This window comes from Accipiter gentilis, chromosome 17, assembly GCF_929443795.1.
Source record: "Accipiter gentilis chromosome 17, bAccGen1.1, whole genome shotgun sequence".
Taxonomy (NCBI): Eukaryota; Metazoa; Chordata; class Aves; order Accipitriformes; family Accipitridae; genus Astur; species Astur gentilis.
The window spans coordinates 20,761,319-20,789,193 of record NC_064896.1 but is presented as its reverse complement, the minus strand read 5'-3'; the positions used below and the strand labels follow the sequence as shown (position 1 = coordinate 20,789,193).

The window sequence follows — 27,875 nt, the reverse complement described above, 5'->3', positions numbered from 1 at the left end:
TAAGTGTATGCAACTTGCCTTTACTGCAGGAACATCTCAGCATCGTAGAGGAGGTCCATGATAAAGTCCTAAATCCTTTCCTGCATGTACTGCTGCCTACATTGTGATTCCTCATTTTCTGTCTGTGCACTTTATTTCCTCTAAGTGTAGAGCTTTATTCAATTTATCAAGAAATTTCTGAACTACAATCCTATCTTTCAAAGTGCTCACCATTACTCCAAAAATTGGTGTTATTTGTGGACTTTATGTCTACATGCTTCACAACTAAACAGTAAATATAAATATTGTGTGCAAATGTGACCTGCTTTTCTCATGCACAGTGATAAACTGAGTTGTAAAGACTCAAAATTAGACACTTCTCTGTGTTGTTTTGGCATAATCAGCTGGTAGATTCTTATGTTATGCCCACTATTTTTGTGCTAGTTTAGTGTTAAATGCATTCATCATGGTAGTGTTCCTGGAGGTGTCCTTTTGACTTGCTTTGCTCTAGAGTGAATCAAGACATTCTCAGTTTAGGTCACTGAATTTAATGACCCACTAGTGCAAAACCAATGTAAGAACATAAGCAGTGACAGCAGTAGCAAGAGTGAAGGTTTCATTAAAAGTATGGCATTTATAAAAGCTAGGGACGTGTGCTGAAGAAGAAAACATTTCAGGAAAATTGGAGTAGTAGTGAGCTAAGCAAGGTAAGTGGTCCTTTATTCTAAGCCCTTCTTCTCTAGGTTTATTCTGAAAGAATAGCCCCAACCATTGCCTTTGTTTTTGAAGACACGCTGACTGATGACCAGTTCTTTTGATGCTGTTTAGCTGACTGATGTGTTTACCAAAGCTTTTAAATTAAAAGGTATTTTTACAAGCTCTTAGAAAAGCAGTTCCTCAATTGCTGTTCCAGCATTTTATAGGAATCTTACATCTCTTTAAGCAGCTGATATACTGCATTTTGAAAGAAGCAGTCTTAAAAGGCTTTTAGCCGTGTCTTGTGATTTATTAGTCTTTGTATTTATAAGCAATTTGTTTATAGTTTTTAAAAAATTAATGACTACAACTATTTATTAAGCTTTTAATATAAAAATTAAGCTGTGCTTATGTAATCTTGATGTTGCACTCAACTTGCATGTTTTTTTAACCTTGTCTCCTAATATAAGCATATCAGGCTACTTAATAAATGGCTTATTCTGAGATGTATGAAATGATGTAGTTTTGTTTAACAAGTGTGCAGAACTTTGAAGTATTTTGCTCATGTTTGCACTCTCTACATTTCCTTTCCAAGCATCTTATCACTGAAACTGAATCTGTCATCTTACTGCTTATAAGCATATGGAAGTAATATGTTTTTATTCTGATTTGATGTGAAATGTTCAAAATCAACAATGATTTGCAAATCAAGGAGGATGAGTTTCCACTTCATAGTGAAACAACACAGTTTATGTTTCTTAGTAAAGCTGCCTCACACTAGTGAATGAAAACAACAATTCTATCTAATTAAACTTTCAAATTTAAAAAATTCTTCAGGGTTTTCATGAAAGAGGGCTCAGACATTACAAGTAGGAAACATAAACTTCAAGCGACATGTGATGTGAGGGGGGTGGGGGAGAAAGAATGGACACTGTTTGCTTTTGCCTTTAAACCTAGTAATTATGTGGCCATGTCGTTGTATGCCTACTTCCATTTATCAAATGGAAAAGAATACAAAGCTGTCTAGGTTGGTTTCAAAGAGAGACAGATGCTGTACCCCTCAAAAGGGGGGGAAAGCAATTGCATCCAAACCCCTAAATGAAAATTCTCTTCCTGAAGTATTGATCAGCAGTTCTTCTATCAGCAGGAGATAAATCAATGTGAAATAGCTGTACACAGTCATTAAATTCATGATCCAAAGCTCAAGATCCAAATTTAACATTACAGGAATATGTTAAATATGAAAGAATCAGAATATGCCAGGTATATCATTTGGAGACTGAGAAGGTAGAGATAAATTCTGAGTCTGTAAAATTTTAGTCTCCTGGTCTTTTGCATTTGCAAGAGTATTCCTGAATTTTCTTTCTGTGCATGTATTATTCTAGACAGAAAAAAGAAATGATTTTATAATGGTAAAACAAGCTCTAATTCACTTTTCCCGCAGGGTGGAATTGATTGTCCTTAATAATGAAAACTTTCACACGTTTTTCTAGAACTCTCCAACTTCTATTGTGTGATACTTAGGGATTAAATATGAGCTTGGAGAAAAAAAAAAAAAAAAAAAGACAAAGGTATCTGCCACAGCCAGTCCTAGCATTGATTGGAAAATGTGAACACTTTGAATGAGATTAAATACAAAAATCTCCAGTACGCTGGAGAAACCTTAACCTGAACCACTTATTGGCAAGGTTTTGGTTAAAAATTGTCTCAGGAGATGCATCGTGCTTCAAACAGTAAAAGATAACTATTTAAAAGAGTGATGAGCACCAGAAACTCACAGAAGAGAAACAGCTCTGCAATAGTGATTATTTGCTACTGATGAGGCTGTAGAAAAATTGGATTCTGACCATGTAGGGGTTTTTGCATCCTTCCTTTACATTTGTTCTGGTTTGGGCTTATGCTATGAATGAGGCAAAATTTTTTACATTGTAACATTTCCCACTTTTTGCATATACTAAATGTTGGCTTGTTATACCTTGGGAACTCGTTCAACTCATTGTATACATAGTTGCTGTGTCTTTCAGAATTAATTACTGAAACCATAAAATCGCACATTCAAAATCAGAACATATAAGAAATTTCTGAATATGGCTTTGTTGTGTATTTTATTATAGTGGATCTTTGAAGTACTAGCTAACACACATTTACGAAGAGGAAATAAATATTAAATTGTACTTGCAGCATAACTTCACTACTGAACGAAAATGGTTTTCAGTTTCTTAGCCTGGGCTCTTACTTGTGTTGACAACTTGCTTATCTCAACTCCATGAGTTTTTCACGTAGCTTCCTGGTTTATCACCAGGGACTGATAGTGGGGCAAGAGCTAAGAGGCTTTCTGTGACAGACCTCTGAGATTTATGTGGCCCAGACTCTTCCACCACGGATGCTGGGAGGATGAGAATCAACAGGTACAAGCTCAAAAAAGGCAGGATAAGACGAGATACAAGGAAGAACTTTGTCTCTACAAGGACAGTCAGGCAGTGGCAGGGATTGCCCAGATAAGGCTATGTAGCCTTCACTTGGAGGTTTTGAAAACTTGCCTGGATACAAGTACTTGTATTTCTAGTAATGTATTTTGATCATTGGAGTTATGAACAGATGCCAACACATATAATACCCAGTCTCTAGTATATACACAGTCCAGTATAGTTACACTCAGTCTGTAGTGCAAGATGTGTACAACATTCTTTTACATGGGTATTTGAATCAATCTGAACAAGTTCATAACCATTGATTTAATATTGAAAAACTTGCCTATATATACCTTTGTGCTAAATATTCATAACCTGAGCACTCAAACCAGAGACTTCTTTCCCCCAGCCCCACTTTGATAGGACGTACTCATGCTGATGGAAGGTTGATAGCTTAACCCTGACTTCCTCTGAGCCAGCTTAATTTTAAATATGCTGGAGTGCCTTTTGGAAGGGTTTTCTTGCTATGTAGCTGCCATCACTTTTAAAAATTTTTATTTTTTTAATTATATTTATTTTGGCTTTAGTTTCTCCTCTGCCATTTTTTTCTTTATTCACCCTTTTTCTGTCTCTCTGCTTGGCTATGGAAAAGATCATCTAGTTTTTGGCCATGTAGTTTTTAGTCCTCTTTCTTCGTTTAATCTAATTTTATTTATTCTCTTTTCTTTATATCTGGGTTTTTTTTTTTGTCTGCTGGGGAAATGCTGTTTCTTGAGAACGACTTCAAATGACGGTTGTGTCACAGGAAGAGCTTATGTTTTTTGAAAAGGGTTATACCTAAACAAATATTTTATTTGTTGATGTTTCAAGTTCTGCTTTAAAAAACAACCAACCAACCACTCCCCCCCCAAAACAAACAAAAAACCCCAAACCCAAACAAAAAACCCTCCTAAACCCCACCAAAACCAGGAAGCATGCCTCTTGCTTATATGTTAGCTAAAACTCCAGAGTCCTCTTCAGATCCAAGGCTTATCAGAGTCAGGTTATCTAAAGTCTAACTTCTGCCCTGCCTTAGTCTGCCAGTGCATGCAGCCTACCTGTGCAGTGCCAGAGTACATCATGGTAAGATATCAGAATTGCCTAATTAAATCTCCTGTTAAAAAACAATACTAGTTTATTCTGTTCCTAGGATTAGCACTAAACTGCAAGACTTTCTGGTTCAAAGAGGCTTATTAGAGAATTGTTTCCTAGAATTTGGCACTGACACTTAAAAAATCAGCTTTGCTGTCGGAAGAAGTTAAGAGAGGAAACGACACTGGAAGCACCATCCCCTTCTGCCTTGGAGACTCCAGTTTGCTCTTCAGGCACATCAGCACTGGGAGTCTGCTTCTGGGCCTTTTGGGACTTGGGACCTTTTGATGCCTTACAAGGGTTCTCCGTTCAGGGCTTGCTTCCAGACTCGAGGCCAGTTTTGCATTTGCAATTGTTTCATTCAGAGCCAAAGTCTGGTTCTGGGAGTGCAGATCCCTCTAACTCTCTTTTGTCAATCAGTAGAAGCTGTATGTTCTTCCTCTGGGCAGTATTTAAGAGGACATATCTATCTCAGTGTCTCTAAGGGGATGCATTTCAAATACCCCTTTTTCTCTAGTCCAGGGAATCCACCTAACTCGTTGTTATTCCGGTGTTAGATAGTCTTTCTTCAGATGGGCCATGTGAAATTTTAGGAAAGACATTTAACCCTCTGGCAACAGCCAGATGCTTTACAGTTACCATAAGGTAACTGTCATAGGTTATAGCTCTACATGTACATAGGCTCCAGGTTCACTGAAATGTCTGTTCAGCTTCTCTTTCTTCATTCATAATGTTGCCATCAGGCTTTCCTTCCTAGATTTCCCTTTTGGTCTCCTCATTATTTACCAGCTTCACCTAAGGCACTCATCAATTACTCTAGATTTTTTGTGTGTGTCTCTACTGAGAAAGATCAGTATTCTTCACTCATTAGCTCCTATTATCTTTCTTTAATGCTCCAAGAATTACTTCTGATGTAGTTGTTTGCCATTCTGCAGCATCAGAAAACCTTCAGTGCGTCAGTTCCAATCAATGGGACCTTAGAGCAAGTGTTTGTTCTTTGCACTTCCACTTTACATCAGGTTACAAAGCTTTTATTGGGTATTCCCTACTGATTTGGACTTCTTCAGCTGTCACTGCCTGTAATCTGAACTACCATAGGTATGGATCTGGACAACCATGTTACCCCTATAATGACAGAGGGCTTTAAAAGGAAGAATTATTCTGGGGAAATGTGCTTATTCTGACACTTGTCTCCAAATGAGCACTGCCAGCTACCGGACTACAATGGCTAGACTATAGAAGTACAGAATTATGTCAGTACTTGAAAGTCTTTTCTCATAATGTGCTTCCTTTTCCCTTGAAGTGATTTAGGGGTGGGGGAAGGTGGTGATAAAGGCTGAGGTTCCATTTGACAGTTTCTCCAGGCTGTATGGACTATTCTACTACTTTAAGAAAATCCTGCTGTCAGTCCTCTGGACTTTTGAGGAAGGTAGTCTCCCATTTAAATTTAAATGGTCTTTTTTCTTTCATTCCCCCCCCCCGCCCCCCCCAAGTGTCTTCAAATTACTTCTGGTGACTTAGGGAATGGCTCTTTTAAATTCAGGAATTTACTTACCTGACTCCTTCATCAGTAGTTGTTGCAGGGAAAATCCTTCCTCCAGGCTTCACAGTCAAGTGAGGCAAGTCAGTTCTCAACACAACTCATTGCTGAATTAATTGCTATCAGATGTACTAAATGTACTGCTTGCTATGTCAGTTGTCTTGAGAACTACTTTCTGAATTCAGAAGGCAATTTTGCATTACCAAAGTGACAATATATTTAGCTTTTGTTATTCTAGACTGTATGTATACCCTTCTCTGAGCTAGATGCAGTCCAGCCTGACAGTCCTCCTTGTTTACCACTGTTCCCTTTCTGATGATGGTAGGGACCGCTCAGTGTTTTGCAAAGGGATACTGTTTCAACTTCCATTGCTGTCCTGAACAGCTGTAATTGATTATTCTCTTTGCTGTGATAGCTCTTTCTCATGACCTAACAACCCAGGATCATTAGTCTTCTGATCACAGTGTATTTATCCTACATCAGAATAATGCAAGACCTGTTCAGGGAAATGACCATATCTCTTGATTCTAGTGCATTCAACATATTTGCCTTTTGGTGCTTTATCCTAATATACCTTCATAGATATTTTTGTCATTGCACTTCATGCAGTCATGAATGGAAATCCATAATGATGTCCTCAGAATGATACGCAAGGACTCATACAACTGAAAAATACACCTTCTCATCCTGAACACACCAGATGTTTTGCTTCAGTGCTACTCTTTACTCAAGAGACTTTGTAGACATGTTTCCGATTAGGATGCTTGGTTTTCTTTTGTCTGTTTTCTCTGAAAACTGCAAGATAAGGCTAGGATGTAGCATTAAGAAGTCTTCTTTTCCTGGCCTGGTTGAGGTTACTTGGAGTCCCAGACCCAAAAGCCGTATAACATTGCTTTTCTCCTCACACCTACTCTTGCAGAGCTCCAGGAACTTGTCTCATCTAGCATGATGCTGGAGTGCTTCGATGTAAAGTGACCTTGTTCATCCCTGGTTTGTGAAGTCTGGGATTATAAGGACATCACTAGCTGAAAGTACTTATACAGAAGAATCTCTTCAGGCATATGGACAAAGTTCAGTCATCAGAACTTTTCCTGGTCTGTCACCCACATCCTGATTTTCTCCAATTTCTTGCTATCCACCTCAGCCTCTGTTTAATAGTCACCTGAATGCTATCCCCTTCATTAATGTAAAGCCCTGCCAGAGGGGTTCTCATTGCTCATCTGCTACGTAACTATAATTTTTCCAAGGCCTCCTGAGGCACTGCCCCGGTGAGCAGTCCCACCGGTGAGACTCAATTCAGCCCTGTTTGTTCTCCTGTGACCTTTCTGTTAACTACTCGCACTGGTCCCAGCCTGCCCCCTGCATCTCCATCTGCGTGGATTTCCTGACTGTGGTCATCGCTGCTATAAAAGTAATGCTTTTATGGATGATTTCACATCTGCTAAATTGTTCTCTGACAGAATCACTCTGGTACCTGTGCAGGACTGTGATCTTAATCGGCAGACAAAGCCAGGAGATCTGGCTTTCGCTTCAAGCGGGAGATGAGGTTATCTCTGCCTCCCCCCTTCCCTGACTTGCTCCTTTAGTTCGGAGAGCTTCCTTAGCATAAGGACAGCTCTTGCTTTCTACGTTGCCTGAGCCAGGTCCTTTGCTCAACCTCTCATTTTTGTGTGTGTCTAGCCGGGAGACGCCAGAGAGCAGCCATAAATAGATACAGTCCCACCACAGACCACTTCTGAGTCAAGTTATTTCTCAAGCCATTGTATGGGTGTTTCCATCCTAGATAGCATCAGAACAGCTACATACTTAGAGGACTGATTTGCAGGAGCTTGACTTACTAATCAAGTGCTAAAAATTCAAGGATACGTCTAGAAATAATGCACCATTTGCCAGTATAGTTATGCAGGGTTTTTTTTCTGAAATGATTCTTGATTCCTACTCCAAGTCTTTGTGCTTGTGGAAGGACCCATTGCTGGGAATCACCCATGGGGGAAATCTACATATCAACAATCACTGAAAGGAGACAAAGTTGCTTTTGAGTAATTATATTCCTCAGAGGTGGGTTGCATTTTTTTTAAGTATTTATCTCCAACCATCTCCCATTTTGCTCTGTTTTGTTTCCCTTTTCAGTTGCTGTGAGAAAAACTGAAGATCATGTGTTCCACTTTACTTTTCTCACGGCTGTGTAAGAGGCAGGATACGAATGTATCCTGCACGTACTGTGAAAGCAGAATTTTCTGGTGTGTAGGTACTTCTGATTTCAACTGATATAGGCAAGTGAGTATATAATGAATACCTATATAGGCAAGACATTTCAAGAAGCCGTTATTACTGGTAGCCTGTTGAACTTTCTATACAAAAAAATATTATTTTACCAAATAAATTCCCAAGCAATATTTGCTGGACAGTAGTTTGTATTTTTGTATGCATAGGTACTTTTGATTATTGAAACAGCTTATTAAAATTCACATGAAAATAAATCAAGAATAGTGAAGAAATTCCTGATCCAGTTGCACAAAAGCTAACGTTTGGCTCTTGAGAATGCTTTTCATAGTACTCGGTAATTAGAAAGGGAAATTCCCTGCTGGTATAGAGCTACCATTTTGTTCCTCATTCCCTGCATTGTCACTGTGGGTAGGGTTATTATGCAATCTCTGGCAAGCTCATCCTACCAGACTGCTTACTAATTTGTAGGCTGTAGGTGTAAATTGAAAAGCCTTCATCCTGCTTCTGTTTACTTCACAGATTGAACTGGGCTCCAATTATTCTCATCTATGTGAATTGAGGCACTGTTGTTGCTCTTGCCTCTTTTTTTTTTTTCCTTGTGGGTGGGCATAGCTCATTTGAACCTGTATTTCTTTTCAAAAGAAACATTTAAAAGAATGAGTACGTAAGAAGTAGTTCTAGTACTTAGTGTTCTGTAACTTTAATGATTATATATCTCGATACAGTCAGTAGTGCAGTAGAAGTTCCTTAGGGCATTGCCAGTGTTTATTCATGATTTGTCAGGCACACATCAGGGTTTTGCTCTCTTGGAACTCATTTAATTTTTATTATTTTATTTGTGTGGGTTTTTTTTTTTTTTTTTTTTTTTTAATTCCAATTGTATGAGTAAAGCTGGATCTGCTTGTATGGGAGGCTTAATTATACTTGGTGTTGCTTGGTTTAGCCTGTTTGTCACAAACTTATTTTAGCTAACCTACTGCTTTTTAAAGAGGAGGAAAACACAGAAGGGCATAATGGGGACAAAGTAGCAAACAAATGCTGAAAATGGAGAAATACTTCATACCGCAACCTCTCTTGAGCAATAGGTCGCTTTCATAGGAAAATCATCTACCTGTTTTATATCATTAATAGAAGAATGCTTTCTGGGAGCTTCAGAGAGGTATTTTAAATGGTTGTTAAGGCAGTAGTTTGCCTCTTATTGGTGGTCCTTTTGCTCTGGCTTCACTGTACATGGTAGTGTGGGAATCCCAGATGTAGGAATAAATCAAGAACCTGCAGTTAGTAAATTACCCTCCACATTAATCCTGCCTGTTAAGAAAATCTGCCCACACATTGTGATAAATCCTAGTATTAAGATAATCATAAATGTTTTCTGTATTTGCTGCATGCATAGGACCAGTGAGTGTTTTGGCCATGCAAAGTTTCTTGCCTCCCTTTGAGATCTTTGAGTAACCTAGTTTTATTATCTATAAAGGTTATGCAAAGTACTTATATGAATTAGAATTGGGTTATGATATATTTAGACAGTGGGATTATATAATAGCCTTAGCTTCAAATACAGTGTGTTCCAAACAATAATTTGCCTTTTTTTTTTTCTTAGAGGTTGTATAGGATTTCTATAAAGGATGAAAGACCTGTATGCCACCTACTCAAAACTCTCTGTATATTCATCTACTTTTTTTTCTTTTAGTTCATCTGATTACATTAGTTGCAAAATGTATTAAACCCACATAATAAACAGCCAGCTTTGTATGTGGTGCAGATGTTATGCAACTGCCAGCTTCCACAGAAAGAACACGGTGTACATCACAATGTGTTCTTAGGTTTGTAAACCCATTTGCCTCCAACTGCTGGCTATGAAAGAGATTTGGCATTTCTTTTCGGGAGTAACAAACCTGATACAACCTATGTGAAAGCTGGTCTTAGAGTATGACTATATCTGTTCATATTTTTACATCCATATGCATCATGTACAAAAAAATCCCTTAGTTTATGCCTGAGCCAAATGAGCCAGAATGACATAAATATGGGAAGAAACATTGCAAGTTTAAAATTATGGTAAACATATAAAGGGAGGATAAAATGCTGAACTCGCTGCTGTTAAGATACTTGACTCTTGATACGTACCTCTTGTATGAATTTAGAGAAATCATGACTAAATTCTTTTTCCAAACATATTTACTGAATCTTGTCCTAATGATCTTCTGTTGTCAGTGCTACCAGATTTGCCTTTCCATTTATGGATGTAATACAGCTTTCAAATGTGTTTTTATATTGCCTTTCTGCTGAAGATTACAAAGTTTTTGCGTAAATGAAATGCCATAAACATTTTTGTAGAATGTGGATTTATCCTATCCACTTACAGAAGAGTAAACGTTGAAGAAACTTACTCAAGATCACATATAATGCTTGAGCCACAATTAAACTTCAGGAGTTCTGCCCTTCATATACAATGTTTACCTCCCAAGTCAGGAATGTTTAAATAGTCAGCTGTTTTCTCACATGTAAATACTGCCCATGCATAAAATAACAAATGTTTGTAAAACGTACAACATTCCAACCATGAGTGTAAAATATAACACAGGGATTTTAAAATATGGGAACACAGTCAAATTCTGTCCATAGGGTGGGGTCCCTAAAGCCAATTCCAGTAACAGTAGCTGTTGTGCTGGTATTATTAGAAAGATAAGCAAGTCCTTCCTACAACAGGATTAAAGTGACACCCCTCACCCCCCAAATACTCTCTAGGCTTAGTCACTTAAACCAATAAATGGGTTTGGATCCATATTATATTTTAGTTCTTCCTGTTGCTGGCACAGAATCAGAAACAGCAGCATTAACATGTATTTTGGATTAGTAAACTGAATGGTGTAATGCCTACTGAGCTCTGCGTGATATGGAATTATTGTGTATTTTAAAAAAAAAAAAAAAGTTGAAATAATGCCAGAAATAATAAGCGTCTCATCTATTAAATATGATTCCTGGTCTTTAATTTTAATACCTCTTAAATTACATGGTTTGTATTCTGGAGATAAGCTGTCATTTATCAAGTGTTGGTATCTCCTGAAAATTAATTTTTCCTTTATATGTGGTTGAATTTCTGACCATCAGAAGTTTTTCCTTTTTTGGGGCCAGTTTTTTATTCCGTGCTTCTTTGTTAAAGTTGTTTTACAGCCACATACCTCCTAGGATTGTTTTCTCAGGCACCTATGCAAAATCTGTAAGATTAGTCTGCAAAAGATGTAAAAGCACAGAAAAATAACTCATCCAGAGTGCTGACTTCGAGCTTTATAGAGCTTTTAATTGAAATTTGTCGAGAATAATTCAGAATAACATTGAAACTACCAAATGTAAGTCTCTGAATAAACACTGGTGTGACTGGTTGCCCATAACGAACTGAGGTAGATTTCCCGTATCGCTGAAATTCAGCTTTAGAAGTGAAAGACGGCATGAGCATTCTCGTGAATTAGACATGACCTGCTGGACAATATTTAGCTTCTGCAGTGAAAATCTGTTATTTCTATTGCTTCCATGCTCATGTTCTGCAAATGTTTACATTTGCCATTTAAACTCTCTGTAGAGTCACTATTCTTCCGTGTCCATTGCTGTGGAAGTATCTGAATCTTTAAAAATCTTTAAAAATCTCTTTGAAAAGTGTGAATGAGAGCACATATAGGTGAATTCTAGCTGCTTGGGACCTCAGTTTTGTCAGCCTTTTCAGATGGCTCTTAGAAGTGCAGTAGAAGGGCGTCATCTCTTTTATTCCATGGAATACTGATTGTTTGCCAAAAGGAAAGTGAATACTTTATGCTTTGTGCATAACACCTGTGCTGCTGTCTTTTGCCTCATAATTATTGCTTTATCTTAATATTTGAATGACCAGGATTACGTGGGAGCTGAATGCAAAGAATAAGGTTTCAAGATTTCTCAGAATCATGTGTAATAACCTACAGATAAATAGGTGCGTATCTTGTGACTATCTGGCTATCAGTAATACATGAACAATAGTACTTTGAGTGTACTGAAGACAGTTTTGATCAGCAGCAGAAAGTGCAGGCAATTTTGCCTGCTTTGTAATTAATATTACTGTTTTCTTCTGTTGCTACTATATGAAAGTCACACCCAAACAATACAGAAGGACTATTTATTTTCTCCAGTTAGGGCTAGTAGTAAAAGAGGCTACACAGAGGGGTCTTTGAACAACATAAAAAAAACCCAAAACTGATTGAAATGAGAAATTTCCTCTATCCAAATATGCTTTAGTGCTAACTAGTTAAACTAAATAATTTAGAAATTTCCAATAGAAAGGTCATTAGCGCTTTATATGCAGATAAAACTGAAGTATACTATTCTTTTTGTTACGTTATTTACAATAGGTAAATAATAAAATATTGAAGCAACAACACTTGAAGTTGAAAAATCAAAACATGTAATTTCAAAATGGATTGGTTTGAATACATTTAAATTTTTCTAAATGCTTTAAAATGATATTTCAATAAAATGGCATATATCCAGAAAAAAAATTATTTTGATAAAATTATGTTATTTTACATGATTTCCAGTTTCAAAACATTTTTTTCCCAGCTACTTGTACTTAGTAGTGGTAGGAGTTCTAAAGCCTAAATTTCACTGTAGCAAGAAATACTACCAAGTCAATTAGAAACTTAGTTTATTTTAAAATATACCTTTGAAATAATGGAATGTCTGGGGGTTGTTGGTTTTTTTTAATCTATTGTATTTGAAGTGGGTTTGCTAAGAGCATGAAGGAAAGCAGTGGAAATAGAGCCAGCATAAATATAGTTTTTGCTAATTTAATTCACATCATAATTTATTCCATTCTTCTTGTTCTTGATTCCATATACATTTGCCTGTTTTGCAGTGATGGAATATTACTAAAGAGGTTGTTGATGTTAGAAATCAGCAATTTAAAATTTTTCTTGCTTACGTGTCAAATTGATTTGGAAATGAATTTTCTAGTTTCTTGATGAATAGCACAAAAAGTTGTTTTTTTCCCTCAAAGAAAATGTACTTACCTACCTCCCTCTTGGTCTACAACTGCATATATTGAATTTCTACTTGCCCTAATGAAATTTCAAATGAAACAGCTTTATAGTCTTGAAATACATATTCATTGGAATTAAATCCCTTTGAGATTGAGATAAATTTGTGTTTTTACTAAAGGTATTGTGTTGTCATCTGCATGTATGGGTAAGAAGGGAATACAGATTTTTAATTGGAAGTCTATTTACAGCCATAAAGTTGGCAGGCATAAAGCAAGCTTATATTTCAAAACAAAACATGTCAAACCATCAGGAGATGAAAACTTAGCCTAATGCATATATATAGGGTTGCTCTGAAATCTGCTTGCAGCTTTAGCTCTTCTGTGACAGCGCAGTAGAACTGAGATTTTGATTTTGCACGCAGCTTGGCAGTGTCAAGGCAAGAGATGAAGGCAGGTCGTGTCCCACTTTCTTCCTCACACTCCTTATTGCTCCTCCTGCTCCTTCTGCGTGGGAGCAGGGCAGAGCTGCCAGCCCTGGGCAGCGGCAGCGAGAGCAGCTGCAGTGGCCGTGGCACACAGCGGGCAAGTGTCTGGGCTCCTGTCTGGCACCCTTTTGGCAGGAGCTGGTTTCACACGTGCCCTCCTCACCTCTGTCTTACTGGGTTTCTGTCGTTCAGAAATTTGCTGTCCCCCACGCGGTTTTCTTGGAAATGCACTTAGAACGTACCAATGATTGCAGAGGCAGATTTATCAAAATCACTGCCTTTAATAATTTGCTTCAAAAAAATACTGTGTGCCAAGTATTTGACAAAATTCATGGTCCACGTGTTAATACAGAAGTACAACTAAGTGAACGTTTTATTCAATATATCGCTTTAAGTGTATCCACCGAGGATTACGAAGAGCTACTGTACTAGTGTGAGGGGGCAGTAGTATTTTAGGCCTTAATGCAACAACAGAGTTGGAGTTCTTTACCTTTTAGAAATTTTTTGTAGCTTTTTAAAACTAAATAGACAGTGATGTCTGCATGAGAAGATGCCACTTATTTTGTCAGTTTTATTTCTCTAATGACAATAGTGTAAAACTTCTTCAATCTCCTGCATAGGAGAAGGCTGCTTCATTGAGGCTTCTGATTGTCATGCCAGGCTTAGTGAGCGAGAGTTCCACTAAACAAATGACATCTTTACCATTGCACCCTGCTCGGAATTAATATAAAAGCAAGATACCACTATATATGTTTGTTTTTTGTTTTTTTTTTAAACTTGGCAAAAGTTATTAGTCCTTAGTTATTAGTTCATCTATGTACAAGTACAATTTAATACAGCTCACTTTCCAGTTTACAGCTCATTTTTTAGAGTGCTTCAATTTACAGAGTTATGAAGAATTTTATTATAAACCTTTACCAAAATTCTTTGTTGTTTTATTTTTTCTGAATCCCTTTCTGCATGTTTATTTCCTTTAAGATGATTGTATGACTCTGTAGCAGACATCTTATACTATGATGAAATATACTGCTATATTCAAGAGAATATAGACCTTTTTTAAAAAAACAACCAACAACCCAAAACCAACCAAACCAAAGAACCAAAACCACACACAAGCCTTGAAGCTTTAGATTACTTTTCTTTCCTGATACTCACGTCATTGTTTTGTTCCCATAATGAACATTTTGTGCAAGACAGAAAAAGTGTCCAAACCATGTTTTAATACAGATGCAGTTTTAATATTTAGTGTTGTCAGGTTTTTGTTTAGTCACAGCACTTAACCCACTTGGACTTGAGTCAGCATTTGAAGAGAGCCTACGAAACTCTCAAAGAAATCTGAAGTCTGCCCACAAGACTCTCCTTTTTGCCAGACTAGGGCTTCACTGCTGACTGACTGCAGTGTGTCTTTCTGAAGCAGAATCTCTTCATACTGGAAGGGAGAAAGCATAACTTTTTGATTTCCTTGAAACTCGCAGCCAGCAGGTTTAATCTACCAGAAGGGTACTCTAGGTAATGTGAAATTAGGCTTTATAGAAAACCTTGGGTAGGCAGGGGAATTGTTCATGAATAGACTGTATAATCTGTGATGCTCTCTAAGTAAGGAAAGAATTTGAGACTCTTTGCATTAGTAGTTCATCAGCATATCAAAAGTAAGAGGAGCTGTAGCCTGGATTTATCTCTTGACTCTGCCTAATGTACAGGCACACACTCATACATACACAGAGAATTTGGTGGCTTTATAATTGCTCACAACTACTGTCAGTGCTGCCATAAACCCTTCCTGACATTCTGCAGCTCTTCTGTATCAACAGTATTCCTGATCTGACAGTTGCTGTGAATTGTTAACCAAAATATTTGAGAGCTCTTTTAAGGAGGTAAATGCCTTCTTAAATTTGTCTGTATAGCCTGTAGTTCCAGATCACTAGTTTTGTTCTAAGGATGGTTTTAGCAGTGGATTAAGTTTCTCTGAAATAGATTATGTTCTGTATATAATCATCTGAAGGCTTCAGGAATTTGTGTGGAATCTACTTGGACTAGGTTGAGATGTATATTTTTGGCATTGAAACATTAATGAGGAACGGAAATGGCACATGTGCCAGAGCTGCCAAAGCTTCAAAGGTCCAACACCAAGCAGGACAGTAATGCTGTTAAAAATATGTTTTTTTCTGTAATCCTTAAATCCCTTCTTAACTTAAATGAGGAGCTCCAAGTGAGGTAGCTATTCTTGGCAGTATATTCACAATGCTGAGTAGTGTAACACTTTCTAAAATGAAGGATAAGTGAAAAGCCTGAGCAAACTAAGCAACTGAGAAATGCTGATTCAGTAAAATGTGCAGACTCACATTTTATTATGTATTTCAAATTACTTTCATCCATTCTGGTGTACCTAATAACAGAAGCAGCATTTCCTTTATATTTTACTATCATACGTTATATTGTATCGTAGACAAGTGTCACCTCTACAACAGTATTATTATTGATTATATTAGTAAGGAAGCCCCATCTAGGTTTAAGCCCATGTTGTACTTTATACTCCACAAAGTTGTAGTTAGAAAAGGCTCCTTTGGCTGACAACTAATGCTCTGACAAATGCAAGAGAGAGAAAGGTTGAGGAGGAAGGTAGGCTGTTATCATCACTCTGCAGGGAGAACCTGAGACACAGAAAGGTGGCTTCAGTAGAAGGGCTATAGATGTCATTTGACCACCCACTATAAGGTTTCTTCCTTATCTGATGTGTCTCCTCAAATTTAACATTCCTTTTTCTTTGATTGACTGGTCTTGCAACAGTGTTCTTATCTGGGAGGTTGCTTCTGAAATAAAAATGGCAGTTCCTGAGTTTTAAATTGAATTGACAATGAACCTGAAGTTCTTTGCCACAGAAATGTAAATGAGAAGTGTCTGTGTGAGCAGAAGATAAGGTCCATGTCTTCTGTGTCGGTCCACAGCAAATATTTCTATGGCACTCACATTACTTCTGCATTGCTCATTATGGTGCTAAAGATATTGGCAATATACAATTGTGGCAACAGTACATGAACAGTGATAATCTTATCAAAAGATAATAATGTAATTTCAAAAGGAAGAGCTATGCCTCAGTAGTACCATTTAACACCAACCTTAGCAAACTACTGAAATGCAGTAATTAGTAGGTAACAACTCTCACCCAGTCCATGTGGTTTGTTCTGATATGAAGGTCAGATTTTCTTGACTGCTTTTAGTTAAGCTTTCTAGAACTGATAAGAATGGTGGATTTAGGACTAGATTGTGCTTTGTCTCTCAAGTGTTGTTTCATTATGAACATCAGGATGTCAGGGGTTTGGTTATTTACATACCACAACAGTTTGAGTGCTTAAAGCTTATTTTTAACGTGAACAGTAGTTCTGGACCACTGAATTTAAAATGTTATTGACTAGACTTGAATGGTGACTAGAGGTCCTTACTAGTGAAATATCTATTAGTCACACTGAAAATGTATCCTTTCAAGCATTTATAAATGGTGTTTTTGTGCAAAGAATTACGTGCGTTGACTGAAGTAAAGACACATGGGCTCAGGCAGGTAAAGACAGTTGCTGCAGAAATTGAGGAAAATCCTAGTACTAGTGTGAAAGTTTCATGTAATTTTGACAAATTAAGAATGTGCTGACAAGATTTTCAATTACATATAGCAAAAATGTAAATGCTGATTTTTAGCTTAAAAATGTGCTCATAGCAGTCAGATATCCTTCAGCTTTCCACAAGCATGTCCATAAACATAATTCTAATGTATCCTGGATTCGGCCCTGCAAGGTCCTGAGCACTATGCCTCTTACTTTTTAATGACCTTAAATTGCATGCTTACTGTAAGACCTGGAAGTTGGTTTAGGTGCATGTTTATAAATCTTTGTTTTGTGTTGAGACAGAATCTGAATGAATCCTTTACCATATGGTGTATTGAGTTTGCATGGCAAGGTTTGGTAGCAGGGGAGCTACAGGGGTGGCTTCTGTGAGAAGCTGCTAGAAGTTTCCCTCATGTCCTACAAAGCCAATGCCAGCCGGCTCGAAGAAGGACCCGCCGCTGGCCAAGGCCAAGCCCATCAGCGACGGTGGTAGTGCCTCTGGGAGAACGTATTTAAAAAAAAACAAACTACCCTGCGCAACAGCACCTGCAGCCGGAGAAGTGAGGAATGAGAACATGTGAGAGAAAGAACCCTGCAGACCCCCAGGTCAGTGCAGAAGGAGGGCAGGAGGTGCTCCAGGCACCGGAGCAGAGATTCCCCAGCAGCCCCTGGGGAAGAACCTGGTGAGGCAGGCTGTCCCCCTGCAGCCCAGGGAGGTCCACGGGGGAGCAGATCTCCACCTGCAGCCCGGGAACAGAGGACCCCACGCCGGAGCAGGGGGATGCCCGAAGGAGGCTGTGACCCCGTGGGAAGCCCGCGCTGGAGCAGGCTCCTGGCAGGACCTGCGGCCCCGTGGGGAGAGGAGCCCAGGCTGGAGCAGATTTTCTGGCAGGACTTGTGACCCCGTGGGGGACCCACGCTGGAGCAGGCTGTGCCCGAAGGACTGCAGCCCGTGGAAGAGACCCACATTGGGTAAGTTTGTGGAGGACTGTCTCCTGTGGGAGGGACCCCACGCTGGAGCAGGGGAAGAGTGTGAGGAGTCCTGCCCCTGAGGAGGAAGGAGCGGCAGAGACAACGTGTGATGAGCTGACCCCAAACCCCATTCCCTGTTCCCCTGTGCCGCTGAGTGGGGAGGAGGTAGAGAAATTGGGAGTGGAGTTGAGCCCCTGAAGAAGGGATAGGTGCGGGGAAGGTGTTTTAAGAGTTTTTATTTGTCATTATCCTACTCTGATTTGATTGGTAACAAATTAAGCTAATTTCCTCAAGTCGAGTCTGTTTTGCCCATAACAGTAGGCGGTGAGTGATCTCTTTCTGTCCTTATCTCAACCCATGAGCCTTTCATTATATTTTCTCTCCCCTGTCCAGCTGAGGAGGGGGCATGATAGAGCAGCTTTGGTGGGCACCTGGTGTCCAGCCAGGGTCAACCCACCACACATGGATTTGGAAAATGTGTGTGTGTGTGTGTGGGGATACTTTTTAATGTATTGTTAGAGTTTGGATTATGTGCATGTTCCTCTGCATGCATGAGTGGACCACTGTGTCAACCATTGAAAGTTGTTTGTGAAAGTTGGGTACTGCCAGATGCAGCACCGTGTGTGTGTGTGTATATACATATATATATGTATACACACACACATATATGTATGTGTGTATATATAGATATAAAAAAGCTGCAGTAACATGGCCAAAGTGCTCATGCTGACTTAAACATAAACTCCTGACAGAGATGTGCTATACACATCTTTGATGAGTTCTAGTTCAAGATGACACCTAAGGCTAAGTCTGGGGAGGAAGCTTGGAGTTCTGTTTCATTCCTTTTCAAACAAGGGCATTTGTGAGGGTGAGAAATAAATGCAGGAGTTTTGTTATTTGTTTTTAATGGAGCATTTTAAAGAGTTCTATGTTAGCACTCTTAGAACTGATGTGTCTCCATCCTGGACTAGCAAACTGATGCTAGAATGGATTCTCAATGTTTTGGGGAAGTGTTTCAGTATCTTGTCTCTTCAGAATAAAACACCAGTATATTGATCCTTTAAATGGAATATATCCATTTTCACAATATTTTTGTTAGGAAAACTTTTCATTCAGATATAATTTCCATTCAGAAGAAGAGGTCCGTTACAAGCGACATAAGGCTTTCAATCTGGATGGAGAGAAGGTTCAAGAGTCTGTGTCATTAGAACAGGAATTGCACCAGGGAGTTTTGCAGCCCTAAAGAGTGCTTCTCCATGCAGCAACAGACTATTTTGGGATTGATTTCTCATAGTCTCTTCCTCTTGGATCCCTCTGCTTTGCAAAACTAGTAAAACACTTCACTAGGCCAGCAGGGAAGAGACTGGCTCTGCAACTTGGGAGGGGAAGTCATCAAAATAAACAGAGCAGAGATTTGAAGACACATCAGTGCTTTCATTACCTGACTGTCAAGCCAGTTTTTTCTCCTTGGTTCAGTGAGTATATATGTGAGGTAGAGTGGATCATAAAAAAGACTGGCTGAAGGCTTCTCATTTTGTAAAAGCTCACGCTGACACTGAACTGCCTGATTCAGAATGAATATATGAATTGGCATCTTCCATCTCAGAAGTAGAGTCTTCAATGCTGTTCCCAGAGCATACTCTACTAGAACATCTCTCAGCTTTTGCAAGATCAAGAAGTAAATAAGGTTTGTCTTCTAATCCCAGTGTGCAGCCAAATGAAAATATAAACATTTTTTGCAAAGCAAGGTTCTTATTTTTTAGCAATATTTAAATTTCCATTTTAAATTTATTGTGCTACAATGTCTTGATACGCTGAAAATGCACTCTCGTGTAAAAGATGCAATCGTCAGACTGGAGCTCTGCCAGATTTGGTTTTGTTCTGCTTCCTGGGTTCTGTGGGCATCAGTGCACCAACCTGGGAGATCTTTGACAGAATTAGGCTGTTCGTTTTACAAAAGTGAGTCAAAAGGTTTGTACACAAGGGACCACCCCAACTTTATGGCTTCCATGGATTTTCCTGACTTGAATTCCTGGGTGATTCTCTAAGCCACTTTTCCATCTAATTTGAACTATTGGCAGATCACAGAGCAGGCTGAAGATCTGGCATCTCGTATTTAATCTCCTCCCAAAGAACTCCTGTTTATGAAGTATGACACCAGTTTGAGGTATAACAAGCTGTTAAGGGTAATAATAAGTATGTTTTTATAGAACATTTAATATATTGTTTTGAAAAAGGAGCTCAACATCTATATCCCCCTTTCGCAATTGGAAATGGACTACACTGAAGTGATTTGGGAAAGGTTGCTCAGCAATAAGTCACATCTCCCTTCCAGTCAAGTGTTGTATCCACATTGCCTTATTTTATGTCACTTTCTTTTATGAGGCTATGAAAACATTTCTTTCTTTACACAACCTTCCATGACTTTTATCCATCTAGAAAATCAGATTAAAATGGGCTCTTAAATATGAGGTAGCTAATTGCATTATATATAATTAAAATGGTAAAATAAAATAAAATGGTAGCAAATATATTTAGGAGAGATGAAACAGTTTTTTCTCTTGCCCAAGGAATGTGTGTATTATAAGCTTAAATTAAAAGGTCCTAACTGTAGTGACTGCACAAGAAATATACAAAATCCTTAAGCTTTTACTGCTTTTAGATGATTGTTACCTAAAAGTCCTTGATTGTTAGGTTGATTTTTATGTAACACCCTCTTCAGCAAGCAACATTTCTCCCAAGCTGAAAGCACTTGAGACACCACCTATCAAAAGTCATTTTTTCCCTGTGAGGATTTCTTATCAGATTGAAATAGTGGTTATTTTTTTCCCAATAAATAACATTCATACTGAAATAGTTTGACAACATAATATTGAGTATAAATAATCCCTCTGCGAAAGTATTGCAAATGAATCCTGCATGTATCTTTATTGAAGTTTATTGTGGTTATAGTCTTATCTGAAATGAGTATGTTAGTTTTGTAATCTTGGAAGAACCATTTGAACTCATTTGTCAGTGAGAAGCCTAAGTCCTTGTGATCTGTTTTTTTTATTTTATTTTTTTAATATTGTATTTTATTTTCTACAGCTGCTATTTTGGGTTGGCCTTGGCTCAGGTGAAGGGAACTGCAGCTAGAGGACTGCTCTGATTAATGCTTACTCTGTTCCCAGGGGGTGGCCAGCAAAGGTTTGCCACAGTATAGCCTTGCTCGGTGTCCCCATCATACTCACTGGTTATTATTCTGTCTTAGGACTGCAGTAGGACAGTTCTGCTGCCTAATACTTGGAACAGAGTTTTGAAAGTAATATTTTTTCATTTTCATTTGACTAAGTGTTCATAAAATTTAGCCTTTTTTCATCTATTTATTTCATGCTTCCAAATGTAAGCTATATTTAGACCATAAATGAACCCTGATTTCACTGAAAAGCAAGTTCAGTCTTTTAGCTACTGCCTAAATGTAATGAAAAAAAAAAAAATGAAACCCACAAGTTAATGTGTTTGAATTGTTCAGCATAGAGTCCGACCTCAGTAAATTTACTCTAGATTTAGGTCTAACTTGATTAAATTATACATCAAGGTGAGCCAAAAGTCCTGTTTCTTTGAAACTAAAATTTTTAATCTTGCCCAGAATCCTCATACATAATTTCAAATGTTGTAAAAGGAGCTGTGTAGACTGAACTCAAAGCATGGAGAATAAAGTTAAGCCATTTGTCATGCAAGGCACAGAGCGACTCATTGCTTTTGTACAAAATGTCACAAGAAGTTCCTTTTACACAATTTAGTTGTGCTGATGTCCCTAATGCTGCGACTAATTTGTATGCTCTGATGCTTATTCCAGGGCACTCTCTTGGGCAAGAGACAACTGGTGCACTTTGAATCTTTATGTGCCAAGGTGTGAAAAGCAAGTTCAGTCCTCAAAATAATTTCCCATTTCTGATGAGGATTGTTAGGTAGTATTGGATGTGTTAAGAAACTAGAATCTTTAAAGGGATTTAATAAGGTGATACTATTTAAAAAGAGTTTGCCCTTTCCCTGCTGGAACTTAGTATTTACTAACAGCCTTTTAAACATGAAATGAGAGGATTTTTCTTGGCCAGACTAGCTATTTTTTTTAAAGAAAGTTATAGATGGAACCCAATGAGATTCATAGCTATGAGAATAATGACAGATTTCTGTGCCTAATATAGTTTCTCTGTTAGAGATTATAAACGTAATATGTTATCTGGGAAAAGCAGGATTATCTGTCAAAAAGACTAGTGATATAGTCTGTTAAAGAAGGTTAAATCAATTTACCCAACTGTTTTCGTAGAAATGTTGCTGTTACAGTCAAGGAGAAAAATTCATAGGCAACAAAGATTAAACTTTGGACCTTAAGTCCACTCTGAGTGACTACATAGATGAAAACTGTCTCAGTTCACAACAATATATGTTCATTTATCTCTTGAGTTTCATGGACAGCTTTTACTTAATTGGCCATTTTTATTTTACAAGTGTAAGCCTTCAGCATAAGCCTTATGTTGCAACATTAAGTTTACTGAGTGGTTCAAAATCCACAAAAACCCCAACAATGTAACATTTTACATTTAGGAAATGCTGTCAAATTATCATTACCTGTGTCTTTCAGTATACATCTTCTCTTTTCATATGTATTGAATTAAGTAAAGAAGAAATTGCTGTTTTGTTAAGTGGTCCATACACAGTCTCTGAGGCAGGAAAGGCTGTTTAGTGTAAAAGCTGACAGTGTAGTGCTTTATCTTTAATGTACTTCAGATTCTCATCACATTAACTGCTTTTTTCCTCCTTTTGTTTGAATTGCACTTTAGACACTACTGCCCTACAAGAGGTGTAGTATAGGTCTTAGGTTTGTTTAGACTGAAGAACAACATGCAGTACGATATGACTATAAGATTGTTCAGAACAAAAATTTTTTGGACATTTTAATGCATAAGATTCTCATACAGGATTCTCTCAGTAGCTTGTTTTTCCTTTTGATCAACTAACACAGCCTTTTTTGCAATGAACACGTTCAAATTGTTTGTTTTAAAGAAGAGAAGAACAGTTGGACAGAATTCAAATACTTTTCCTTAGAATGTCTCTCACACAAATATTTGGTCTGTGGTGTGGGTTTGTTTATTTTAAATTTTTATTTTTATTTTTAATTTCTTGGAAGATGATTTATAAATCCTTTATTTTTTCCTCTTCTTTTGCTAATATACTTTGAAGACTTGATATGACTGTCCGGTATCATACTTATTTGTAGAACTGGAAGGTTCCTTTTTTTCCCCTCCCCATGTACCTTGTGTCTGGGATAAAAAATGAGCAGGTAGAAGGAGACACACGGAGGTGGGTAGGTGAAGAGGCATATAACTTGTGCTGATACTGCTTTCATGGAACTTACCATCATGTCATCTAACACATTTCATCTTTACTTGATAAAGTCTGTGCACAGGTAATGATTTAAGAACTAAATCTGATTTCCAATTACAACATTGTAGGATATCTATGTAAAGTTTCTGCTAGAAGTTACCAGGGCGTAGTGGTAATCTACAAGTATATTTTAGCAATGCCTTTCTTTGCTAGATTTGTACGCTTTTCTGCAGTGGTCCAAGGCGTGGCTAGTTATCAGACAAGTCCAATCTTCTGGTGCAGTGCTAAAGATGCAAAACTTACTGAGACCCCAGCAGTGCTCGGTGGTGCTATACAGCTTTGAATCACAGTCCGCATCAAGATTGATTACTGATACTTCATAAAAAGCCCCAGTTCTGATTCTAAGCACAGGCTCAGAAGGAAATACTGTGTCTTTTAGTTGGAGAAATTGGTTATGTGAAGCATATCTTCGAGGTAGGTTTTTTTTTAAACTGACTTTGTACATCATTGGTTTTCCATTCCATATAATAAGCTCTATTCTAGATTAATCCCTAAAGGCCAAATATTATTATCATTATGTAGACCCAATGTTTTTTCTATAATGGGAAAGTTTCCTCCAGAAGAAGATAGTTTTGCAACATTCTGGAAGTCAGACTCCATATTAGCTCTTCCAAAGAAGAAAACTGCCCACAAAAATGCTTATCTTGTGAACTTTGTCTGTTTGTTTTTTGGTTGGTTTTGGGGGGGGGGGGGGTTTTGTTTTGTTTTTTTTTTTTTTAACTTAGTTGTTCCAGTAAAATGCAGCTGTTTCAGTGGGTGGAAAGTGATGATGTGTCCACAGAACGAGAAATGGTGCTGAACATCCTAGCCAGTGCTTTAGACTAAGGATGTGGACACAAGCCAGTAGAGGATTTCTGTAACTTCATCTCCCTTTGTACTTGATACTAATTCCTTTCTTTGTCATGTGTAGCATTTTGACTTTTTTTTTTAAATACTGATATAAATTTAACAATAGAGAGGACAACTGCCTTGTTTCATTTATTTGACTAACAGTCTATAGAAATCGGAAACAGATAGCAAGCTCTATCACTCAGCATGAAATGTTCCAATTCTGACAAAAGAAAACCACTCATTCATCTGTTTAACAGCTAAGCAGTTATCCAGTCCTGCTTTTCAGGAACACCCAAAACTCTTTCTCGACCTCATCAAAGTTTGGAATATGCAAAGAATGCAAGACTGGGCCCAGAGCTGGTAAATTCTCCCTGTTAATATCCTTACTTCTATGTTTGTAGATTTACCTAAGTTCAGCCAAGTTCTACTTTGTGATACGCATTCAAATCCAGGTTAACTCCAAGAGTCTTATTCAGGATTTACACTAGTTTCCCTGAAGGAATAAATTGGCCCAATAATATTACAATCATAATGGGGGAAAAAAATCCCCAAACCAACCAAAAAACCAAAACACACCAAAACTTAAATAGAACGTTAAGACTTAATGTCATTGTGTTTGTAGATTTGAAAGAATTAGTCACATAGAGATCCCTCCTCTGAGCCCTCAGATTCTTCGGCCAAGTGTTTATTTTAGTTTTATAGGATTTTTGTCCAACATGTAGTTAATTTGCTGGCCCATTCCTGAAAATGTATGGCTTTGCATTACAGATAACCTGGGCGTTTAGAAGGTATAATTTTGCAAATGATACATTTTAATCTGCATGCCTTTTTCCTGCCAATACTTTCCTTCATGCCTATGTGGTCTGACTTCTTTCCAGAAGGAAAGTCAGGATTGTATTATTTTCAGAGATTACATTTCCATCTCCCCACCCCCCCAAAGTTGGCCAAGATTCTGTTGCTTTCTGTGTGTTATGTGAGTGCAATAATATGATCCACCACCCTAAAATATCATGTCATTTGGAATCCTGTTGTATAAGTAATGAACCCTTTCTGTATCGCCCTATTTATAAAGAATCAAGCCTCCATGGACATGGAAAAGCCCCCACCTTTCTAAATATATTTGAGACTGGTTTATATTTCTCTGAAGTCCTAGAATCTGGGTAATTCTTCTGAGTTTTCAAAAATATCTGAAAATAACTTTGTCTTTAATCCTCTCAGATCGACTGGCATTTGAGCTTTTCCAACTAGTTTAGGAGTTCTTTACTGTATTCTGTCAACATTAGGAGTCCTTATTAAGAAAGCTTCTGTCTAATTTTTCTTCAGAGGAACTCTTTTTGGAGGACCTTATTCTTTTATGATCAGGTTTTCCCAGTAGACACTTACTGCATAAGTTTTCTTGCTTTGATGGTTACTGACGCAGGAAATTGTGACGAAGCCTTGAGGTTCAACCACTTCCTGTTCTTCCAGGATTATGTTCTAAAATACAACCAGAACTTTTAAATTATTTCATGATAGGCATCTGTATTCCTTGAGAAAATTTATAACTTGCTACGTTGCGGGAATTGGATAGGCTATAGAAGTGCGAAATACGTCTGCAGTTCTGTGTTGATTTGTTGCTACTGGAAAAGGGCACGGATGTGCTCCAACCTAATGACTATCTAGAATTCAAATAAATATTTCAGGTTCTGTAGTAGCCAGAAAATTGACTTGTAATAACCACTCGCAGTCGCTCACAAGTCCTTCCTTAAGTATTAGTTGTTGGATTTGGTTTTGGTGTTCCTTCTGATTCCATTCATTGTCGGGGGAAAAAGCAGGATTGACTCGCTTAGAGACAAGGATTTACTTAACATGCAAATGCATCACAGTGATGACTGCTGGAAGAATGATATTTAGAGGTACGAGAGCAGATAAATTCTTGTTAACTGAAAATAACTTTATACTTTGAGAACATGGGTTAATTTCAGTTGGGCTTCTCAAGAAACATTCATTGATGAAGTGTGTGTTAGACAAGAGCTAAACTACATTTGGAAAAATCGACATATGTGAAAGGTTCATTGATCATTGTTGAATAGCTTTTATCTGATCAGTCGTAAAGTGTTTACACTTACCTATAACTACTTAATCTTTCTTGACCTGAATTGAACATTTTTTTTAAAGCTTATATCTGAGAATGTGAGTTATACTACACCAGCAGTTTGCATCTGACCAGAGAATATGGAGCTAGTGTAACTTGTACAGTAATTTGCAATATTTCTGATTTTCTAGAAAAGCTGTCCTTTTTAAGAACTTCCATGTGACCTCCAAAGCACCCTTTCAATGGGAATTATACTGCTTTTATATAATACACAATAGTATTTTATTTTGTATGAGGTGGTATAAAATCACCCATTCTTCACTCGGAGCTTCCACCAAAATGGGGTTTTGATTGAGAATGTACTATTGTGAGATATGGATAAAAGGTCAATTGAGATGGACCTGAATAATGGAGACAACCTTTCTGAGAGATAAGTAAAGAGTTTTATTTCTTTATTTTACTGTTGCAGGAATAAGATAGAATAAACACAGTTGATGGCCAAGACAGAATTGTAGATTAGGGATTTTCTTGATGCTCGAGTTAAGTGCATTAAATTGTATCAAGTGGAAGCAGAAAATGTGCAGGGCCAGCTTAAGCCTACACTAGATCCAATGCTTTATGTTAATTAAAATCTAACAAAGTAGTAGCTGTACACTTCGTGTGTAGTTACACAGATTCTACGAAGCAGTAAAAAAGTTGAAGAATATTAATGGCTTCAGTTTTAAAACTCATTAACCATTAGCCTATTGACCAGCTAAACAGAGTTTCTTAGCACTCCTCTGGGCCAGTGCCCCTTCATTCTGCCATGGAAAACTAGAAATGCTTGTTGGCTCAGCTAAAAATGTTTGGGAATGCTGGCAGTATCACCGGGTGAGACAACATGGATGCCTGCCCACTAAAGCAGATCTAGTCAAACTATAGATATTGCCACTTTTTCCCAATGTAAAATAGTATTCTTTTGTCAAAATACTTGTTTAAATTTATGTTTACTGCCAGAAGATTTTTTTTAAAAATTGTAATCTCTAAAAGTGTGTCCGTTGTTAGTACCAGAATTCTGAAAAAGCTCCTTCAGACTTGAGTCTTGTTATAAATTGATAAATACAGATTCTTTCTCAAAATGGTAAGGTTTACAATTCGTTGCCTGAGTCTTGACCCAATGTCGTGTGAATTGTGTCTTCATTGAATGAAAGTCGACCACTGAGTAATTCTGAAGAGAAATTTTGCAGTATCATAGCATTGCCTGCTTCCAAATAAAACTTGGCAGCTTCTGATGAATTTTCTTTGAGATCTGATGAACAGAAGGCTTAAAGTACAATCATGAAGTACATATGTAGTGAGAAAGCTATTTTGTCACAGACACCTTTGAGTAAAATCCTTAGAACAACACCGGTTCCAAATCAGCCTCTCTGGTTTTGTGTTGACTTATACCACTTAAACCTTTCTGTTAAACATCAATCAAAAAAAGGAAAAATGTGTGCAGATTGGACTACATAATGGTCTCTGAA

The 27,875-nt window shown here is 37.7% G+C and overlaps 1 protein-coding gene across 1 annotated transcript in view; it reads left to right on the top strand.

The window, feature by feature from the left end:
• Window positions 1-27,875, top strand: part of SPON1 (spondin 1) — a 203,442-nt gene that overhangs the window by 12,051 nt on the left and 163,516 nt on the right. The window lies entirely within an intron of this gene.